Source organism: Nannospalax galili, unplaced genomic scaffold, assembly GCF_000622305.1.
Source record: "Nannospalax galili isolate Female #2095 unplaced genomic scaffold, S.galili_v1.0 scaffold1141, whole genome shotgun sequence".
Classification (NCBI taxonomy): Eukaryota; Metazoa; Chordata; class Mammalia; order Rodentia; family Spalacidae; genus Nannospalax; species Nannospalax galili.
In genome coordinates, this window is record NW_008345269.1 from 273,466 (window position 1) to 295,007 (window position 21,542).

The following is a 21,542-nucleotide window of genomic DNA, read 5'->3' on the forward strand; positions in this document are numbered from 1 at the left end:
TTTACCACGTTATTTCAGCTGCTGTTCCTAGTCACAGTGATGTGATGGTTGTTGGTCCTGGTCAGGAGCTGGGGAAACAAGAAGCAGCAATCCATTCACTATGAATCTTAATTTTGTTCTCTCTTGGTATTTTGTGTTACAGTTTTTTGTGTTTATCAATGTATTTGGTGATTGTTACCTCTATTTATGATGGTGATAACCAGGGTATGGGGTTGCTCATTCAATGTCACTGAGACAAAACGAGGCTTCCAAGGTCCTCTGTGCACAGATGACAGCTCTTCAGAAAAACCCAGGCATACACAGAAGGGCACACACCTTGGAAACCTCTTTATTATGTATCTATTGTGCCTGCTCCAGCCATTTCAGAAATCCCGTATGGTTATGAAAGGACAGAGTGTGCAGACACAGAAACAAGAAGGAGGACAGAGATTTAGGGCAGGAGGTACAGGTGAGGGGGAGGTGGGGCTGCACCTCTGCCTGCCCTGCAGTGTCTTCCTGGGAAGCCAGAGATCTCTGATACTGTGCATTTCCTCAGCCCTTTACAGAAGAATGGAAGGATTCCGGAACACAGGATACCTAGCACACATGAGCATACACACCACACACACACACACACACACCACACCACACACACACACCACACACACACACACACACACCACACACCCACACACCACACACACACACACACACCACACACCACACACACACATACCACACACCCACACACAACACACACATACCACACACACACATACCACACACACACACACCACACACATACCACACACACACACCACACACATACATACCACACACACACACACCACACACCACACACACCACACACACCACACACACCCCCCCCACCCCCCCCCCCCCCCCCCCCCCCCCCCCCCCCCCCCCCCCCCCCCCCCCCCCCCCCCCCCCCCCCCCCCCCCCCCCCCCCCCCCCCCCCCCCCCCCCCCCCCCCCCCCCCCCCCCCCCCCCCCCCCCCCCCCCCCCCCCCCCCCCCCCCCCCCCCCCCCCCCCCCCCCCCCCCCCCCCCCCCCCCACCCCACACACACACCACACACACATACCACACACCCACACACACACACACCACACACCCACACCACACACCCACACACACACACCACACACCACACACACACATACCACACACCCACACACAACACACACATACCACACACACACATACCACACACACACACACCACACACTGCACACAAGTTTGCTGGTTAATTCTTTCATGCTGGGGCAGAAAACATAAATTTTAAAAAATTGGATGTCTTCAGATGACTTCCATCACTATCTCCTTTTGAAATATAACTATCTTTTCTTTACTGGGCAAATCTAGGGGTATCAATATTGCTTATAAAACACACACACACACACCACACACACACACACCACACACACATACCACACACCCACACACACACACACCACACACACACACCACACACCCACACACACACACCACACACACACACATACCACACACACACACCACACACACACACACACAAAATGAGGACATATCAGACTGAATTTCAGGGAAAAAAATCTATTCAATTGCCTAGAAGAAACAAATTCTACAAATAACACTGAACTGATAGATGACTCTGGATTTTCAGGATTTTTCTCACATTCTTATAATTCATTCATCTATAAAAGACTTTTTTTTTCTCCATACACTCAAATGATTATTTGAGCGGGGAACAGGGAAAGAGAAAGACAATTCAATAGGTGAAACAAATATTTTATTCTTTTTAAATATGTCCACTAGTTGCCTGGCACAGAGAAGGGGCTCCATATAAATGATGCTCCAAGTGTATGTTTGGCTGTATTTGCAGATCCAGCTCCAGACTGACCAAGTGTGACTTTTCTTATCTATGGTTTTCATTATCCAAGGGACTTCTGCACCTAAGCACAAAAGTTGAATGTACATCAGAATAAAAAGCTCTGGAATTGAGTTAGGGAGAAGATTCAGTGAGTAAATAGCTTGCTACATAACCATGAGGCTTGAGTTTGGATCCCCAGAATTCACATAAAAGCCAGGCATGACATTATACATCTGTAACCCTAGTGCTAGGAGAAGACAGGTGGAGCATGGGGCTTGCTGGACAGCCAGTCTAGATGAAGCGTCATGCTCCAGGTTCACTGAAAGACCCAGCCCCAAAATAAGATGGCGAACAGTTGAGGAAGACATCTTGAACATCCTGATGTCAGTCTCTGCCCTCCACGCATGTGGTTACATATGCACACCACACCACCACCACCCCATACACAACTGGGCACTATCAACATAAATCAGTAATGATAATGAATTGCTTCAGTATTTTCAAATCTACACTTTATTAAGTGGCAATAATATAACTGGAATTACAGCATAAGATTTATGACTAACAATTCAATGAACACATAACCACAATTTTGTTTGTAGGAGAGTATACCAGCTAGAAAGCGACGTACATCCAAAACACACTAATTACAATCTCTAAATCAGAAGAGACTCTAAACAGATTAAAGTAGTGGTCAATGAGTTTCTTAACAGTCCAGAACAAAGGTAACTGGTGTTCTTGCAATGTTGTGTTTCATAAACTGCCACGAAGCCTAGCTTTGCTTTACACTTCTTCATGGTCCAATGCTTTAGTTACAACTAGTCCTTCAATTAAATCTCACTCAAAATTAATTTCATAATTACTCCTGAGTCGTTAGGTAACAGAGCAATGTTTAAAAATTAGGGCCATCTCCACTGGGATCACCACTATTAAGTATTCACAACTCCATAGTCACCGTTTAAAATATTATTACTGCCAAAAGCATCCTTTATTCCAAGTAGGATATCCCAGGTTCTGTCTACAAGTGGCCAGTGGTCACGCGATCTCACAGGACATCAGTTACTTCTCCTGCTAATTCAAGTAGGTCACCACACAGGTGATTTGTACATAGTACCTTTTGATAGGGTAAGTTTCTCTGTTCTATCATGTCTCCCTAGTTTTTAACTATAATGATCCATGTAATGTGCACAAGATTAAAATTTGACAAGTAGTATTTGGAACACTTTTGACCCAAAGTTGAAATTTTTCAATATAAAATAAATATATGAACTGCTTCAGATACTCTTTTCTCTTTTTTACTTATTTGTGTGTGCACGCGCGTGTGACTGTACCTGTATGCACACATGCAGAGGCCAGAGGAGGATGCTGAGTGTCCTGCTCAATCCTTCCCCACCTTATTCCCTGTAGACATGCTCTCACTGATCTGGAGCTTGCTGTCTTTTGGTTAGGCTGGCCAGTGAGCACCCGAAATCTTCCTATCTCCACTGGCCCTCCCTCAGCACTGGACTTTCAGAGCACATGTGGCCACACCTGGCTTTTTACCTGGGTGCTAGAGATCGGAACTCATGTCCTCATAATTTCACAGCAAGCATTTCACTAACTGAGCCATCTATCTCCTCAGCCTAAAAAAATGAGTTTCATGAGGAGCTAGTAAGAAGTGAAATTTCTAAGGCTAGGTATGGCAAATGTTTAAGGAAGTCAAAAATAGAAGTTTGAGAATTAATTTCTCTAAATTGAGGGAAACTGTATCTCTTTGAATATGATAGAAGTAAAATAATCAGTTTAATGATCTTTCTGAGATGTTTGAATCACCTTAGAAAACAATGTGTATCTCTGGTAATACTGGTCATTGTGAAGTTGTGTTATGTGTACATACAGGACAGGTGATAGTGCTAGTGTCCAGGATTTACAGAGAGGCAAGCTGTGTTCTCTCAGCTTTGCAGTGGTGTGCTGATAAAGGTCTGACAACTGGCTATACGGCAGGGGATCTTGAGCTTGTAGCATTAGCCAGACAGTTTCCCACCACAGCCATTTTAGGTCACTAACCTAACATCACTATGCACAGAGCTTAAAAGAGTGAGTAGCAGCACTCTGTTGAACAGTGTTTCTGTATACAGGAAAAACAAGTGTAGAGAACCCCAAGAACATGCAAAAAATCAATCAGGAGATGATGTGCTTTAAGTATAATCTTAATGCACATACAATTTAGTTATGTGCTACATAATCTAATTTTTAGTAATGTTTGTATGTACCAACTAGCTTGCACAGATGCCTAAAAATTTAACATTTGGATTTTTGTGAGCCAGCCTGAGCTAACTGCACTCCACTAATATTACTAATGTTTAGATGATTGCAGGCCATAAGATCAAAGAACAAAAAGCCCACCAAATTCTTCAGGTTTGATATAAATTAATCATAGGTAGTACACATCTCCCACTAAGAGTGCTGACCTGCCTGCAGACCTCTGTGATGGCCAGGGTGCCCTCCATGCCCTCTTGGGCTGTGCAAGCACACTGAGCTGCATACGGAACACTGAGCTGCACACAGAACACTGAGCTGCACACGGAACACTGAGCTGCACACGGAACACTGAGCTGCATACGGAACACTGAGCTGCACACGGAACACTGAGCTGCACACGGAACACTGAGCTGCATACGGAACACTGAGCTGCACACGGAACACTGAGCTGCACACGGAACACTGAGCTGCACACGGAACACTGAGCTGCATACGGAACACTGAGCTGCACACGGAACACTGAGCTGCATACGGAACACTGAGCTGCACACGGAACACTGAGCTGCATACGGAACACTGAGCTGCACACGGAACACTGAGCTGCATACGGAACACTGAGCTGCACATGGAACACTGAGCTGCACACGGAACACTGAGCTGCATACGGAACACTGAGCTGCACACGGAACACTGAGCTGCACTGCATATAGAACACTGAGCTGCACATGGAACACTGAGCTGCACATGGAACACTGAGCTGCACACGGAACACTGAGCTGCACACGGAACACTGAGCTGCACACGGAACACTGAGCTGCACACGAAACACTGAGCTGCACACAGAACCCCCAGATTCACGAAGACCTGCACTAAACTTCTGTTCCTCCTTCTATGTAGGAGGTTCTGGCCCATGCTAAAATTTTGGCATTGGTTTTGATTTGTCTTTTATTTCCTTAAACCTATTTTTCCTGAGTTTCTTTAAGATTTTTTTTTCATTATTATCCAAGCAACCTTTATCTTGACACATAAGCCAGAACACTGACAGATACCCCCAATTTCTCCAGTTTATCCTGCAGCAGAACGGCTCACTTGCATGAATATTCTGGACAGAAAAGCAAGAACAACATATTCCCAATAGCAATTTAAATAGAGCTCTCAAACTTACACTAATTGAGCTCAAGTTTAAATTAAGGTTCTTGGAACCTGTTTAGATATGTTTTGAAGAACTCATTTTCTAGAGATTAAATGAACTCCTACAAACCCTGCTGTAACCTTTCCTAGCCACTCTGTTCCTCTCCCAATCTCCACTAGCTTTAAACAATAACCAATTAGTGCAGGTAATTTTAATAGAACATCAAGTATGCTTTTCCTTAGTAAACAGCTATGTTGCCCAACACCTCCCATTTAATGAATTCCTACTCTGGGCCTGGTACTCTACTTATCACCTTCTATTATAAATATCTCTTACAATGTATGCTAAAAAAGATAATAAAAATAATTGTGAATACTTTCAAATAATAAAATGACCCAGCTAGGAATCAACTCTGGCTAGTCTAATTCCAGATCTATATTCTCAATCAATGACACAAATATATACTTAAATTTTTTCGTAACCCTGAAAGGCCAGTTAACTACAATTTTGGAAAAAAATAGAGACACATAATAATTACACAGCTTCCTTAAGGCCATCCACCTTAGATTTGAATCCAGGCTTGAAAGAATCTAAAGCAATCTCTCTCCTTACAAACCACACTACCTTTGATATAAATTCTCTCCATACTAATCAAAACAAATCAAAATAATAACATTACTGACAAAAGAATTCGTTCTTCCACAATGAATTGTGTTTACATCATGTCTGTGTAGCTTGCCCGACCTGGGCAGGGCTTAGCTGACTGTAGCTTGGTTTGCTGTCAACTGTGCTCAGCAGTAGGTCAGGCAGACAGATGTGCTGAGGCTGGCTACACTCTTTTGGATGGTATTAACTGTAATGACAGGAGCAATTTGGCTTTGCTTTTGGGGTCATGTTCTCATAGCAATGGCAAAAGTTCAAGAGAAAGAGTAAAAATACAGATGATCTGTTTCAACCTTCCATTTGGGCTGTATCTGATAATACCTCATTGGTCAAAGAAAATCACTTGGCTGGGTCCAGAAAATCAGTGGGAAGACATTACATGGTGCTTGGCACAGTATGTAAATAGGAGGCATGAAAAATTGGGGCCATTGATGTAATTAATCTACTTCATTTATCATCATCATTTATCAGGATGAAATAACTAAATCATAGAATCATGCATTCAGTGTGTTAAGAAATCTGATTACCAAATTTTCAAGACTTTTAGCCAATGTTAAATCATTACTGGTTTGAAATCAAGTCTACATGAGAATCTGTGGAATAAAAGCTTGCAAATACTACAAGCCATGACTGTGTAGTGAGTTTACCAGCACACTACTAAATGAGTTTCAAAAGCTTCAATCTCATACTTCTCCTATGTATAGAAATTCCACATCATTATGTGGTCTTTACTTTTCCTTTAAAAAAAATTACTGAATTTTTGTGATTTTCATTCAATACAGTTTGAGGGTATTTAGATCCCCTATGTTATCTGTGCCTCTCCCCACTGCCTGCCATCCAATTTAATGTAATATATAATGTAATGTAATATATATATATAATACGGTCTATAGAGTCGGATTTGTGTCCCCACATGTCCTTCAGTGTGGGTCCATCCACTGGGCCCACCAAGAGACCCATCCCTTAAGACACTATTCTCCCCCTCCCAACAGCCATCAATTGCCAAAGTTCCTACCTATGGAACATCACTTTTCCTTTTTACATTAAAGAAAATGACACAGACATAATGATCGGTTTGCAGATTTTCTTTTTCTTAGTTACCCATTACATATGCAAATCGCCTAAATTAATTGTTCTAAAGATAGATGGTTCATCATTTCTTGAACACTCACTGTAAAATAGTAATTAGGCAAATATCATCAAAGAAATTACTTGAGTATAAAGTTTCTAATTTGCTATTTTAAGTATATTTTAATTCTCATTCATTCTGTATTCTTTTCATAAATTCACTTTAGGTAACTCCAGGGACAGTATCAAATACAGTAACTATGAACTTTTGTCCACAGAGTCAGAGTTCTAGGTCATATTAGATTAGACTATCACTCAAAAAAATTGAACACAGGTTTGTCATATGTTATAAACAAGAGTAGAAACTCATCCTACTTCTTCCCCAAAAAGCAAGGAAAGTGTAAGTGATTTTTATTTGTGAATTTTAAACTTTTTGAGACTGGGTCTCACTATGTAGCCCTGGCTGGCTTAGAGCTCACTAGGTAGACCAAGCTGGCCTTGAACTCACAGAAATCTGCCTGCCTCTGCCTCTGCCTCTGCATCTAAGTGCTGGGATTAAAGGCATGCACCACTACACCCAGCTAATTTAAATTTTTTAATTTACATTACCTCACAGAATAGTAAGTTCCAATTTGAGGTTTTCTACATATTCCATTTTGGTTGAGTCCCCCCCTTCACTGCCTGCCCACCTTTCCCTACTACAGAGACAGCTGCACATCCATGTTTATTGCTACCCCTTGGACAATAAGAAGGAAATGGAACGGACCTAGATGTCAGTCAACAGATAAATCAATAATGAAATGTGGTAAATGTATCCACATTTCTTCCATATTGAAGGAAAACACTGGGTATGAGTATATACATGATGCTGCTTTCTTTCTCAGATCTACATGAGATCTGATATGTATAAATTTTGTGTACACGGCATGTACACATGTGAAATGTATATAAAATATACATTTATATATATGATTATACACACATATAGCTACATTTATAGTTATATCTATCCCAAGCTACTCAGGAGGCAGGAAGATCACAAGTTGAAAGACTGCCTGGACCACAGAGTGAATATAAGGCCAGTATAGGCAGCTCAGTGAAATCCTGTCTCAAAAAACAACTTAAAAAGGATTGTAGCTATATCTCAGTGGGAGAGCATATGCCTGACACATGAAGCCCTAGGTTCAGTCCCTCATCCTGGAAAAAAAAATCCACGTTCAGGTATTTTTTTAATGGTGAAAAACTACTGTATTAGAAATATTTCCATCAATTTTTATCTTTAAAACGCTGTAACACTGCAGCAGAGCTAACGCGATCTGAGTGCGGCCTGACGGCATACACTGAGCAGAAGTCCAGAAGGGGGAGCGGTCCTGGTAATGACTATGAATTACTAGAAAAATTACTTCACGATTTTATAATGTACTAAAAAATATAAAAGTTTTATATTTATATTTTGTTTTATATTTTGTAAGCATGGAGTTTATACACAATAGGTTATTGCAAATCTCATATAGACAAATACATAGATGTCTAAAAATGAAAAACCCATTAAAGTAAAAGTAAAAACTCACTGTTGAATACTTAGCTGGCTTATTACACAATGCTTATAGATAAAGCAAATAATAAAGATAACTATGTTAACTGCAACTCTGTTTGAAAATCATATTTTATGGCAATGTTAGACACATCTATAAAATAAGTCCAGTTTGTTTCTACAGGCTTTATTTGAAGGCATGGGTAGAGAAGAAAATTCTTGAAGTTACAAATGTAGAAACTACTATTATTTTAATGAATAGAAACAATTCTTATAGCTATAAGAGACCAAATAGCCTTAGAAACACTTTCAATATAATAGTCACAAAGTATATTATAAAAAAATCGCATTATGGGGCTGGAGAGATGGCTCAGTGGTTAGAGGCTACTCTTGTAGAGGGCCTAGGTTCAGTTCCCAACACCCACATGGCAGCTAACAATCATTAGAGCACGAGTTCAGGGCATCCAACACCCACTTCTGGCCTCCTCAGGCATTGCATACATGGGTGCACTTTCATACATGCAGGCAAAATACTCATATATATAAAATAAAAAAAAATAAAAGTTTGCAAAAAGAAACCCTATTATATAACGTTATATATATTTATTTTTATTATATTTGTATTTTTTGTAGTTTTGGGAATTGAACTCAGGATGAATGCATACAAGCTGTCTGTCACTGAGCTATATCCTCAGTTTTAGTCATAATTATTTAAAAATTTTGAAAAATGATATGGTACGTACTCATTCTAAATCAACTGGAATTAAAGCAATATCCAGAAGCCCAGATTTCAAGCAACAGCATTGTTAGACCAATCTGACGAATTCTTATAGTTCAGTAACACAGCAAAGCAAAGCAGACTTCATCTGGGACATAATCTGAAGGCGTTTTGGAATATACACAAGTTCTCTCATACGTGTGAAGTATCTACATACCTTGTCTCACATCCATCTTTGCTAAAGGGCCACTGCATGCACAGCACTCGTGCCCTGATGGTTAAAAGAATCCCATATGTTTCTGATATATCTGCAAAGAGAAAAGAACAGTTTCAAAGGTACAAAAACTGATTTTGTGTATCCCTTACACGTTACCATGACTCAGCAGCACTCTAAGTGTCATGTGGAGCTGGGAAAAGCAACCTGACTGCACCTGACTTTACTGGACGCATGATACTCCGGACAAGGGTTTTATTTGCACAGACTTCCCCACCTGAACTTGGTTTCTGTCACTTCTGTGCTGGCACAGTACATGGTTTCCTCCTCTGCTGCAGCACTTCCTACACTTTGCCGTATCCTGAGCTCCACTGCTTGTGTAAAAGTATGAAGCATCAGTATTTACAAATACCCTGTGACAATTTTAGCATTGCTCTATTTCTTCCTCCCTCCCTCCCTGTTTACACTTCTCTAAATCAGTACCCCAAAGCACATGCTTACTACAGAGAAAGGCAAGGTGGTGGGAAAGGGAAAAAAAGTGAGCTAAAGGCACACGGCCATGTTTGTACACTTTCAGTTCAGGTCCTAGTATCCCAGAAAACCAAGGTCTCTCTAACAATAAGAAAAGTTTGTAGAATGTACCGAATTACGAAAAGCCGACCATGTGAGGCAGTCCTCCCTCTCACAAGTTGACTCTCTCAGAATGAAGCCTCATTTCTCAGTGCCTTAGCACTTCCTGCCTTGCAACAGGAGGCAGCAAAGCCCTCTGTTAAATCTCATTAATCACCACTAGTTTACATTTGTTGGTTCCAGTCATTAAGCTAAGGCCATGTGACAGACCCCCTAAAATACCAGCTAGCCATGACAGAGGTAGGGAAGGAAGAGAGACAAATAGGTCTTAACTAAGTCAATTTTTGAAGTCTGTGAATTGAGGGGATTCTAGAGTGGAAATGAAAGCTTTAAATTACCTTAAAACTCGAGTATATGAATTTGGGTGTGGTGGTGCACATCTTTAAACCCCAGTACTTGGGAGGCAGAGGCGCTCGGGTATTGGAGCGTTTGCTGGGCTGGTCTACATAGTGAGTTCCAAGCCAGCTGGGGCTACAGGAAGACCCTGTCTCAAAAACAAACCAAAACAACAAAACTTGAGTATATAAGTTTGCCTTCTCCCTTCATATAGAAGTCATTGTCTTGACAAAGTCATCAAGGCTTAAGACTGAGAAAGACAAAAACTAGAGCCTTGAAACAAAGTTCATACATTCAAATTAACTCTATCCATGAGGCATCAGGGGAAAAATCAATCATAGCTTTTGCCCTACAGGGACATGGCTGCTCCTCCAGAAGGTAAGATCAGCAAGTATCATTTGTACCATCTACTGTTGTACATGAAGGCACGAAGCAAAGTCATGTACAGTGCTTTAGAAAGCTTTAGCATGGTTTCAACAGACACAGAAAAACTATTATATCACTATAAAGAAGTTAGATGTTGGGTTTTTCCCCATGACACTAGGCAAATAGGTCTGACTGAAATATACTGATATACAGAAGTAACACTTGTTTGCCTTCACATGTATGAAGTCACCCTTAATAGAAAAACAGATAAACTGACTACTGAGAGCTTATAACAGATCAATGAGTACTAAATCTTTTTGGCTTTTTTCTCTTTTCCTGCCTCCATATATCAACATGGATATTATCAAACAAGAAATAAAAAAGAAAATGATCTAGAAAGAATGACTGATCCATACAAGTAAGAATTAAGTGGCTATAGAACAGAACCAGGGTGACAGAATCAGCAATGCTGCATTTGGCAGGAATGAACTAAATGTGTCCAGTCTGCTCTGGGGCTCCATGTTACAAGCTGCTATAATAAAACAACTTTGTATTTGTGTCAGTCCGATTCCTCTTCTATAGTCTTAGTGAACGTGTAGTGCTTCTGAAGAACTTGTCTTTCTGATGCTACATAAAGTTAAGGGCTATTTAATTCCTCCATTTTGTGATATCTTAAGCAGATAAATCACTATTTTAGTTCCACAGGAATTTTGTGGAGGAAAATTAAACACAATATGGGACTGCATTATCATAAATATATATATCATATGAGAGACCCTAGAAATACCTTCCTTTATCACTCTGAAGTACTGACTAAATCCACAGAAGGTTGCCGATTTGCTCTACGACTATCTGAAGTAAGACTTCTTTGCTGCATTTCATGGACTGTCAGCACCTTCCACACCAAGAAAAATTAGCTCATGATCCGTCACACAAAATGTGTGAATTCACAGATACTTTGTCATATACAGAAAATCTTATTATCAAGCTTCGTGTCTTGACATAATGACTTAAGAGATCATACAGCAACCAAGAGACCTCACAAAAAGTAACGAGATTGTAGCATTTATATCATTTTGTATGTTAGGCATAATTAGCTTTAATATAACCCATGATCTGTAACAATTGGATATGTTAGCATTTTCAGCTTAGAAATATAAAACTTCCAGGATGCTGTTAAGTGACATAATAAAGCTGTTGTAATGGACTATGAACATGAACAGTCACACAGTGATACATGAAAAGAGCATTCTAATATGAAAAACTGACAACTAATTGAAAAGTATTTGTGATCAACAGTTCAGCTGCTGCAGAGCTGCTCCACAGGAACAAGAGCATCTCCACTCTAAGGTGTTTCCATATAAACATCGCATCTTCAATATAAATGTTGAATTTTTGTGTGTATGAGTATTTTCCATGTACGAAAATCCACCCATGTTGTGCAATGCGTGTGGAGGCCAGAAGAGGGCATCAGATCCCCTGGAACTGGAGTTACTGATGGTTGCTGTTATGTGGGAGCTGGGAACCAAACTCAGGTCCTCTGAAGATCAGCCAGTGCTCTTAACTGCTGAGCCATCTCTCCAGCCCCTCAGACATCACGTTTTTTAATATGAAATTTTAGAGCACATTCAGAGGGCAACAAGGACACAATCTTGAGACATAGCTCTAGGATTTCCAAAGATTTGACCTGCAGAAAATAGTAAGAGATGTTTTGAAATACACACACACACACACACACACACACACACACACACACACGAGGCAGGGAGGGGGAAAGTGAAGAAGATTTAAGTGTTATCTGTGCCTTGGAGATAAGCAAGAAAACATGAAGGGAATTTTGATTCAATGTAGGAAGAGCAGATTGCTCTTCAGATAAAACCAGCTCAAAAGGTAACAGTTCTCCTGATGTTAGGCATGTTCACAACTTGACTTAGTTATTGTGGACAAGTTTCATGTAGAGAAAAGGCAAAAGAAATCTCCAATTTGAAAGCAACTGATGTCTTTAGGAATGTTATATATGGTATGTTATATAGCATACATAAAGTTTCATGTATGTGTCCCCAATGGAGTGTCCTAGTAGCAGGTGACAGCAGCCTGCCTGCATGACCTTTGCTGTTTCTACTTTCTTGAAGTCCGTCCTGTGAATCACTCCCATGCTAAAATTCATGATACCATCTGTACTTGATAAGTATAGTTAGCCAAAGAAACTCCCTTTATCTGCATTCTAGGACAACAGTGATAATTTGGAGTAGAAAGAAATCCTGACAATGGGAGCATCTTCGTATCTTCAGAGAAAACCCAACAGCCAGTTGAATGTGGATTTACTTCACATATACACAGACACACACAGACACACATACCATATATGTATATGTTTTGAATACACATAACCTGAAAATTTTCTCATTATGAATGTTGGAGGAGGCCTAGTCTGGATGGGGTCTGGAACATGAACTCTGAGTACAGTATGATAGCTTTGTTTGCATAAATATCACGGGGAAAGTCTCAAGGCAAGAGGAGACTGTTAAATTAGCCATTCTTATACTGATGCATGCATGGCAGATACAGCTAGATTTCACTGGTGTTAACAGTACAATTCGGGAGGGATCTGTGGAATGCTTAAAACGGGAAGGCATTTTGGGCATTTCTTTCAACTTAGAAAGAGCTCTGAGAAAGTAAGACATTGCAACAGCTACACCTCTCATTCCATGAGGATCAAATGTTATCAGGACAATTCCATGCTATATTTAAAAAACAATTTTTTTAACAATTAAAAAAATATTTTATTTTACTATTTTTATGTGTCTGCATGTATTGCCTGCATGGAGGTAAGTGCACCTGTGTCATCCAGTGCCTATGGAGGACAGAAGAGGCTGTCAGATCCCCTGAACTGGAGCTATGGACAGTTGTTAGCTGCCATTTGGGTACTGGGATTTGAACCTGGGTCTTCTGCAAGAACAACCAGCGTTCTTAAGCACTGAGCAATCTCTCTAGCCCCGCCATGCTATATTTAAAGAGACACTAAATCAGTGATTCAGGGGAGCAGTCTTTAGCTGTGTTCAGGGGAATAGACCAAAAGTCCTATTTTTCAGTAAAGAGCAAAAGAATATTGGGTGTGGTGGTGCATACCTAATTAGAACTTGGTAGTCAGCCATATACATAGTGAGCTTAAGGAAAGGCCCCATCTCACCACCCCCTTCACTCCCCTAAACAAAAGAAATGAGCTCTTAGCCTAATAAAAAGGCACAAAACCATGCCTGGAAAGGTGCCTCAGAGGTTAAGAGCGCTGACTGCTCTTGTAGAGGACCTGGGTTCATTTCCCTGGACCCAGATGAAGGCTTATAACCATTTGTAACTCCAGTTCCAAGGGATCTTACACCTTATTCTGGCCTCCATGTGCACCTGGCACACACCCAGTGTACTTATATACATGTAGACAATCAAACACATAAATAAAAATAAATGAATTTTTTTTCAAAAGCACAAAACTAGAGAAATATACTGATGAAGACAAGAAATGGTAATCTGTGGCACAGTGATGGTAATTACATACTCACCCTTCAGGTTCACCATGGAGACTTTATTTTCAAGATTTCTTACAAGGTACTTAGTCAAGTATATGCCCTAAAACACAATGCTCTTCTGCAGTAGACACTGACTAGAAATGGCAGGACCACAGAAGAAAGGAGGAAACAGAGTGGTTTTGTCCATGGAGGTTGGTTTGCTTTTTGTTTTGTTTTGTTTCTTTTTTTTTCATTTTCCTCCTCCGTTTCTCCCAAGATTTCTTCCACCAACACAAACACCTTTAAATTTTGACTAGTAACGGAAGACATTTCAAGACAGCCCACTCTGAGAGCCATTTTTTTGTTTAGCTTTATTTATTCAGAAATATAGAATAGCAACAACTAAAGATTTTGGTTTATCTTTTAAGAATGGTCTATTTATGGGCTGGAGAGTTGGTTCAGCAGTAAAGAGCACTGGTTGCTCTTACAGGGGACAAGGGTTTCGTTTCCAGCACCCATATGGTGGCTAACAACCATCCATAACTCTAGGTCTAGGGGATCTGATGCCCTCTTCTGGCTCCTGTGGGCACTGCATGCACAGGTGTACTTACGATCATGCAGGCAAAACACTCATACATACAAATTATAAATAAATCAACCAGGTAAAAATTAAAAAGAATGGTTTTCTTATATATCACTGAAAAATAATTATTGAGTTTTGAATAACAGGGAAACATACAATTAAAAGTGGGAACTAAGCAATGGTGGCATCGAGCACAGGACCCATGCCAGCTCAATCAGACAAGAGCCCAGAGTGGAGTGAGGGAAATGGGTGGTGGGTTGGCCACAGTCTGAGAACTAATGGAGACTGATCACTACTAGGTGAGGGAGAGTAGGCCTCACCAATGATCTCTAGACAGGCTGACTAGACTCCAGTGAATGAATTTGCACCAAAGGACATGTGGGTACAAATGCTTGACTGAATAGGACTTAACATGTATGGCAGAATATATGAGGTCCAGTGTGTATGGCAGGGGATATGAATGAGGAAGTGGGGTCTAAATGTGATTAAGAACTGTTGTATGAAATGTACAAAAGCTCAATAAAGTTTTTAAAATGGGCAATAGACATTGATTCCCCCCAAAAAGATACGCAAAAGCCTACAGATAGAAGAAAAGGGAAGATGTTTCCTAAGATGAACAGAGTGGAGAGAGTCTAGAGAGTAGAAGATCACTATAGTTCAGGCAAGAAATTATGAGGCATTATTGACTAGGCCAGAATAATTAGGGATGAAAAACAGGACAATGAATTTATACTATTAGGTTTCTGAACTGTAAAGAAAAGTGTTCCTTCAATATTTTCTATTATAAAATATTCAATTATTCAACACTCTTATAATACCTATATACTATATGTAATAGTACCATAAGGCACAGCATCATAAGGTAGCTGGTACAGACTAAAAAAGGGGCATAGGAGGACTATATTCAATGGCAATTTCAACAATGTGGTGAAATGATGAGAACTTAATATGACAGAATTAGGATTCAAGAAAACCTATACTTCTGAGAAATACTGCAAAATTTGATGTGTTTGTTGATGCTTTGATTTAAAGAGATAAAGAGAAAATTTTAATTGTTGATAAGTAATTAATTAATAGAATGCTATCATGGGAGAAATTAGAAAAGTGAATCAATTAGAGAAGAAATTAGTTAATTAGAAATTATGTCAAAATGTACATAAACATGTTCATCAAACAGTTGGAAATGGGGCTTGTTTAGATTTGGAACTTAAAACAAGAATGTGAAAATAAGGTGAGAGTTTAAGCATTAAGAAGAGATTACAATTCATGCATAAATTCCCAAAGGAAATGGCTTTAAAATCACAAGAACATAATGTCAAAGGTGGAACTTTAAAGAACACCTTCCCTCAAGAGGGGAGCCTAGGTGAGAAGAATTAAGTACACATGAAAGAAGAGATCTAATAGATCAACACTACAGAAGTTCTGAAAAAAATAAATCCTGAAATATCAGAGGATGCGACTGACAAAAGGCCGTGACAGTTGGTGATATGAAGGGCACACCAAACTGAATTTCTTCTGAAGAGTAAGAATCAGAGTGCTATAGACTGGTGATAAATTGTGTAGGGATTAGCAGTAAATGCAGGCAGTAAATAGTTTCATAGTATTTCCCAATTTATGATGAGTTCCCTGAATATACTGGGACAATTATTAAGAAACTAGATAGTAACTTGTTCAAGTAGGGCAATTTTTAAAATCAAGGAACCGTGATGATGTGCAAAGACATAGAAGAGAACCAAAGAAATAGTGAAGAAGCTAGAGGTGGGCAAAGGAGGAAAGACTGGGGGCACACGGATACCATGAGCACAGACAGGAAGCAAAACAGCAAGGCTAACAGAACCTGTATTTACCAGGGCCTGAAGACCAGACCAGATGATGTGAAGCTGCAGTCTTCGTTTTCCGCCCTGAAGTGAAAGACGGTGAGAGCACTTCTTCGTTATTTTTTCTAGCTCTATTGAACTACGACTGACAAATAATATCTTAGATCTAGACTGTACATTGTTTTTATATGTATATATGATGATCATATGGTTATTTTTCATTATGTTAATGTAGTGCATCACATTGATTTGCATATGTTGACCATCATCTGGTTTTGAAAGCCATATGACACTAAATTATATATTTACTCTAAATACAGAAGTTCTGTTTAAAAATAATTATTGAAATATTTCAAAATATTGTACTCTAAAAATAGGATTTCTTTTCTTTTCTTTTTTTTTTTTTTTTTTTTTTTTTTGAGACAGGGTCTCCCTGTAGCCCCAGCTGTCCCAGAACTCACTATGTAGACGAGGCTGGCCTTGAACTTACAGAGATCTGCCTGCCTCTGCCTCCCGAGTGCTGGGATTAAAGGCATGCGCCACCACGCCCGGATTTCTTTTTTAATGGGATTCTTACTGTCACGTATATCTTAACTTTGTGTTCATGGTTCATATAATACTTTTATATGCATTTTCTCATTTTGTCTTCACAAGTCCAGATATTACTTGAATCAAGACAGATAATTTAGAATATTTCAGTTGCTTTACACTTTCTCCCACTCTTGAGTTTTCTTTTGCCCAGCTGTTCACAATAAAGGCTTAGGAAAGGTTACAGTAGTGTTAGGAGTTTAAAAACCACTGCCTTCATTTATTATGTATTTGTGGAGTTAATTTCTATCTATGGTTTCGTTCTCTTTTTGTCTTTTACCTAGGCATTAAAACTAGGTTATGCTTGAGGCATATAACATAGACCTAATCTATCCAAAGAATTCTGTTGTCTACTTTTCTTTGGCTTTGATAAAATTCCTAAGCAGGTTGGAGCAATATAACTAAGCACATTCAAAGTACTGCAATTCAATCTAATGATTCTGCAAACTGTACAGAGTATAGCATTTGTGAAACTATAATAATACACATTTAAAAGTACACCACAGGGGAAATTAAAATATTATGGAATGGGTATAGGTTTGTCTGCACTTACAAGGTGAAGTTGTACAAGCAAAGCATTATCACTGACAGAAAAGTCAGTGTGTCCCAAGTTGCATAAGATGTCCAGCATAGAGCAAAGATAGGTCAGGACAGTTTATAGTGTTTTCCTTTATATTCTTATTGTAATTCCAAACCTAGTGTGTTTGTCTATGGAGTCATCAAAACTGCAGCTATCCAAAAGAGAGTTCCCATAGTAATAGGGCTCAAAACAATGTGATACCAGAAGCTTCTGAAAGAATCGTTTCTCAGTCTTTCAGCTAAACTCAAGTGTAAAAATGTTTCAAAGAAGTAGGAACATTTAGCTACAGGTTTGACTATATATATTAACAAAAAGAAGTATCGTGTAATACCAAAAGAGGAAAAAAATTAAAGCCCTTGTAGAATGCATATTTGGGCTCAAAATAAAAAAAAATACTTTATATTAGTTCATGTGGACTTTTATTTACCACTATGAGAAAATAGCTTTTGTTAAGTGTTCCAGTGTTGGATAAGGTACAGTTTAGTGTATGTCTGAGGTCTTTCTCAAATTCAATTCTTCATGGACATTAACTTATAAATCATAATGTGGTTATAGCCATAAGAGAAGTATAAGAAAAACCTGTGCGGTGGACCAAAAGGGTATTGGCAGAGGGAACAGTTTTTACAGAGAATGGATGTGAGTCAGGGCTGGAAAGGTAGGAGTTTTGACTAATAGTCAATAGTTCAAGCAAGTAACTGATTAAAGTGTATGAGGATTGCTTTTGGACTGCAATTTAAGTATGAAAAGAAACAGTAAAGCTTTCATTTTATCTACAAGTTGATCTGGAAGAAATGTCCTCATAGTCTCACCAGGAACCTGGGATGACTGTGTTTTAATCCATGCCTTTGGAAAAGCTCAGCTTTGCTAGGTTAAAGATAATCAGTCCTGAGATTCCCACCCCACATCCTATTTTAGAAGGTATCTGGGACCATCAGAGAAAGGAAGATTCATTCCATCAAACCTGCTTCCTCCTATGTCTAGGACACTCATTTATACGCCTAGGTGTTTCTGGTGATCCACATTAAGTGGCAGCTACAAAAATGCAGACTGTTCAGTCTGGTGGCTCTTTCTGACTGCTGAGTTGTATCTTTGGTAGTTTAGATATGCCTGGCGTAGAAAGTCCACTCCACAATTTTTACTAAAGACACCTTGCTCTTTTAATGTGATGGTTCATGACATTTCTATCAGATCTCAACTCACCTGCTTTCTGAGCACAGAAGAATTTTCACAGCTATGGGACGTATAACCTGCCTTCCCTGTTATAGTCTGAATCTGAAGTATTTCCCACAGGTTCAGGGTCTCTAGCTAGTGGTGCTATTTGGGGAGTTGGGGAGAACTTGAGAAGCCTGGCTGAAGGGGACAGGTCCTTGGGGATACATTCCATTTGGCTGCTTCCTGACACTCTGCTTCTTCATCTGCCACAGTGTGAACAGAGCCACTCTACCATGCTTTCCCACCATAATGCACTGAGCATGCTGAAACTGAGCCAAGTAAGCCTTTTCTCTTTCAAGCCATCTATGTTAGATATTTGGTCACAGCAATGGAAAAGTAACTAATACACCCTCTGCCTATGATGCCCTATTCAAGGTTGCCTGAATGTAGTCCCTGATCAGGTTAACTAGGAGATATATTCTCCAGGCTCTGAGAACTGAGAGAGGGTTTCATTGTCCATGAGTTTCCCCACAGCAACAAACCCTGGTGACACACCCCGTGGTGGGAGGATGTCTTGGCTTCCTTCCTCTTCTACTCCATAATCTCCAGGGCCAAAGAGAATATAACTTTCTTCTCCTTTAATGCATAACCATCACATGCCATTCATCAATCTCTGGCATAAACTGAGATATCATCATGTCTTTACTATGAGAGAAACTATCATCTGTTCTAGCCTTGGTGTTTAGCCATAAACAAATACATCTCAACAGTGCTTAATTTGATGCCTAAAAACTTGTTTAAAATCCTATATTGATCATCAAAAGCCAAATATTAAATCTTTCTTTTGTACTTCTTTGGTAATTCAAATCTTCAGAACAAAGTACAGTGGATTAAGTAGATTTTATACTCAGAAAGTCACAATAGAATTTCTTTAAATGGCATGCATCCCTTTCCTGATTATACAGACATCCTATCCTACAAATGATTGTTAATCTCCTACTTAAAGCCTTTCCATAACTTCTCATTCCCTCAAGACAATCATTCTAGAGATACCCTTGAGGACCCAGACTGCTATAACCCTACATGCTTTTCTTCTTAACATCCATCATACTCTTACCTTCTTTTTGTTGTTGTTGTCTTTTAGAGACAGGGTCTCCCTGTAGCCCCAACTGGCCTGGAGCTTGCTATGTAGACCTGGCTGGCCTGGAGCAAACAGGGATCCACCTACCTCTGCCTCTGGAGTGCTGGGACTAAAGGTGTGTGGCACTACACCTGGCTATTTTTGTCTTCATCTTTAATACTCCTGGTAGAATTGAAGTTCAAATTTCCAGAACTAGTACATTGTCCTGAATATGAGATAATATTTGTAAGAAGTATAGTTTTAGTTATATGTATATTTCTCAGTCTTAGTAAATGGTTATCATAGTTTACACAATTCCTCTTGTGATCTGTAAATTTGTGAACTCTGAAAGATGAACCCACTGTGCTTGTGCTGACAGTAGCCAGGTCCACAGATCGAGGCTTCTGAACATGGCTCCTGACAACGTCGCGGTTCCCTGTCCTTAGGGGATACTGCTACCTTAACATGGGGGTTTTCTCAAACGCCAAAACAAAGATCCATCTTTCTTTAAAAAAAAAAAAAAAGACACTTTTTTATGTGTATGAGTGCATCGCCGGCATGTCTGTAAGTGAACCAGCGTCATGCAATGCCTGTGGAGTCAGAAGAAGGCATCAGATCCCCTGGAACTGGAGTTACAGACGGTTGTTAGACGCCATGAGATCCATCTTTCTTAACGCCTAAGTTCAAAGGCGGACATTTCCTTTAACGCCACCCAATTCTCTTTCCCAGCTTTTTCTCGGCTCCCAGCTGTGCCGTTTCCTCCCGGCTTGTTCTACCCAGAGTGGGCCCTTGGGGTTTAGGAGTTAGCGGGGTTTGGCTGTTCGGGGCTAACTTGGCCGGGACCCGACAGGACAGCAGGTCAGATTACACATCATCTCTCTCTTTATTGGTTACATCTATGCCTGGAACGGGAAACTCAATACAGGAACTTGAATAATGACCAGTAACCATACCCGATACGGGGGAGCGAGGCTTGAGCCTGCACCAGCACGGGGCCGCCCAGGCCGAGTCCGCGCGGACAGCCGGGCGCGAGCAGCAGACCCCGTGCCCGGCCTGTTCCCCCACACGGGCTCCACCACCAACCTGCGCGCCCCCGCCTGCCCGTGCCGGCGCTCCGCGGCACTTCCGGCTCTGTCCGGCAGTGTGAACAGAAAGGCCAAGCCACCAGCAGGCCGGCGCCGCGGTCCCCACACCCCTCGCCGCTTCTTCACTCACCTCACCCGGAGGTGCGCGGGCTGCGACGCCAGGGCAGCGGCGCCAGGGCAGCGGAGGCGCGTGCGCGCGGCAGGCGGGGGGCGGGGCCTACGCGCAGGCAGGTGGAGACGCGTGCGCGCGCCGGGCAGGGGGCGGGGCCTACGCGCAGGCAGGTGGGGGCGGAGTGTGTGAGGGGGAGGCCGCGGGCGCGCGGTCTACAGGCGGGGGCGGGGCCTGCACGCCAGCAGGTGGG

The 21,542-nt window shown here is 40.7% G+C and overlaps 1 long non-coding RNA gene across 1 annotated transcript; it reads right to left on the minus strand.

The window, feature by feature from the left end:
* Positions 1 to 1,905: 1,905 nt before the first annotated feature.
* LOC103740763 lies at positions 1,906 to 21,381 on the minus strand. Its single transcript, XR_607558.2, has 3 exons — positions 21,311 to 21,381; positions 9,424 to 9,514; positions 1,906 to 1,932 (listed from the first exon to the last, which is right to left on the minus strand). It is a non-coding gene; the product is annotated as an uncharacterized LOC103740763 (long non-coding RNA).
* Positions 21,382 to 21,542: the final 161 nt, after the last annotated feature.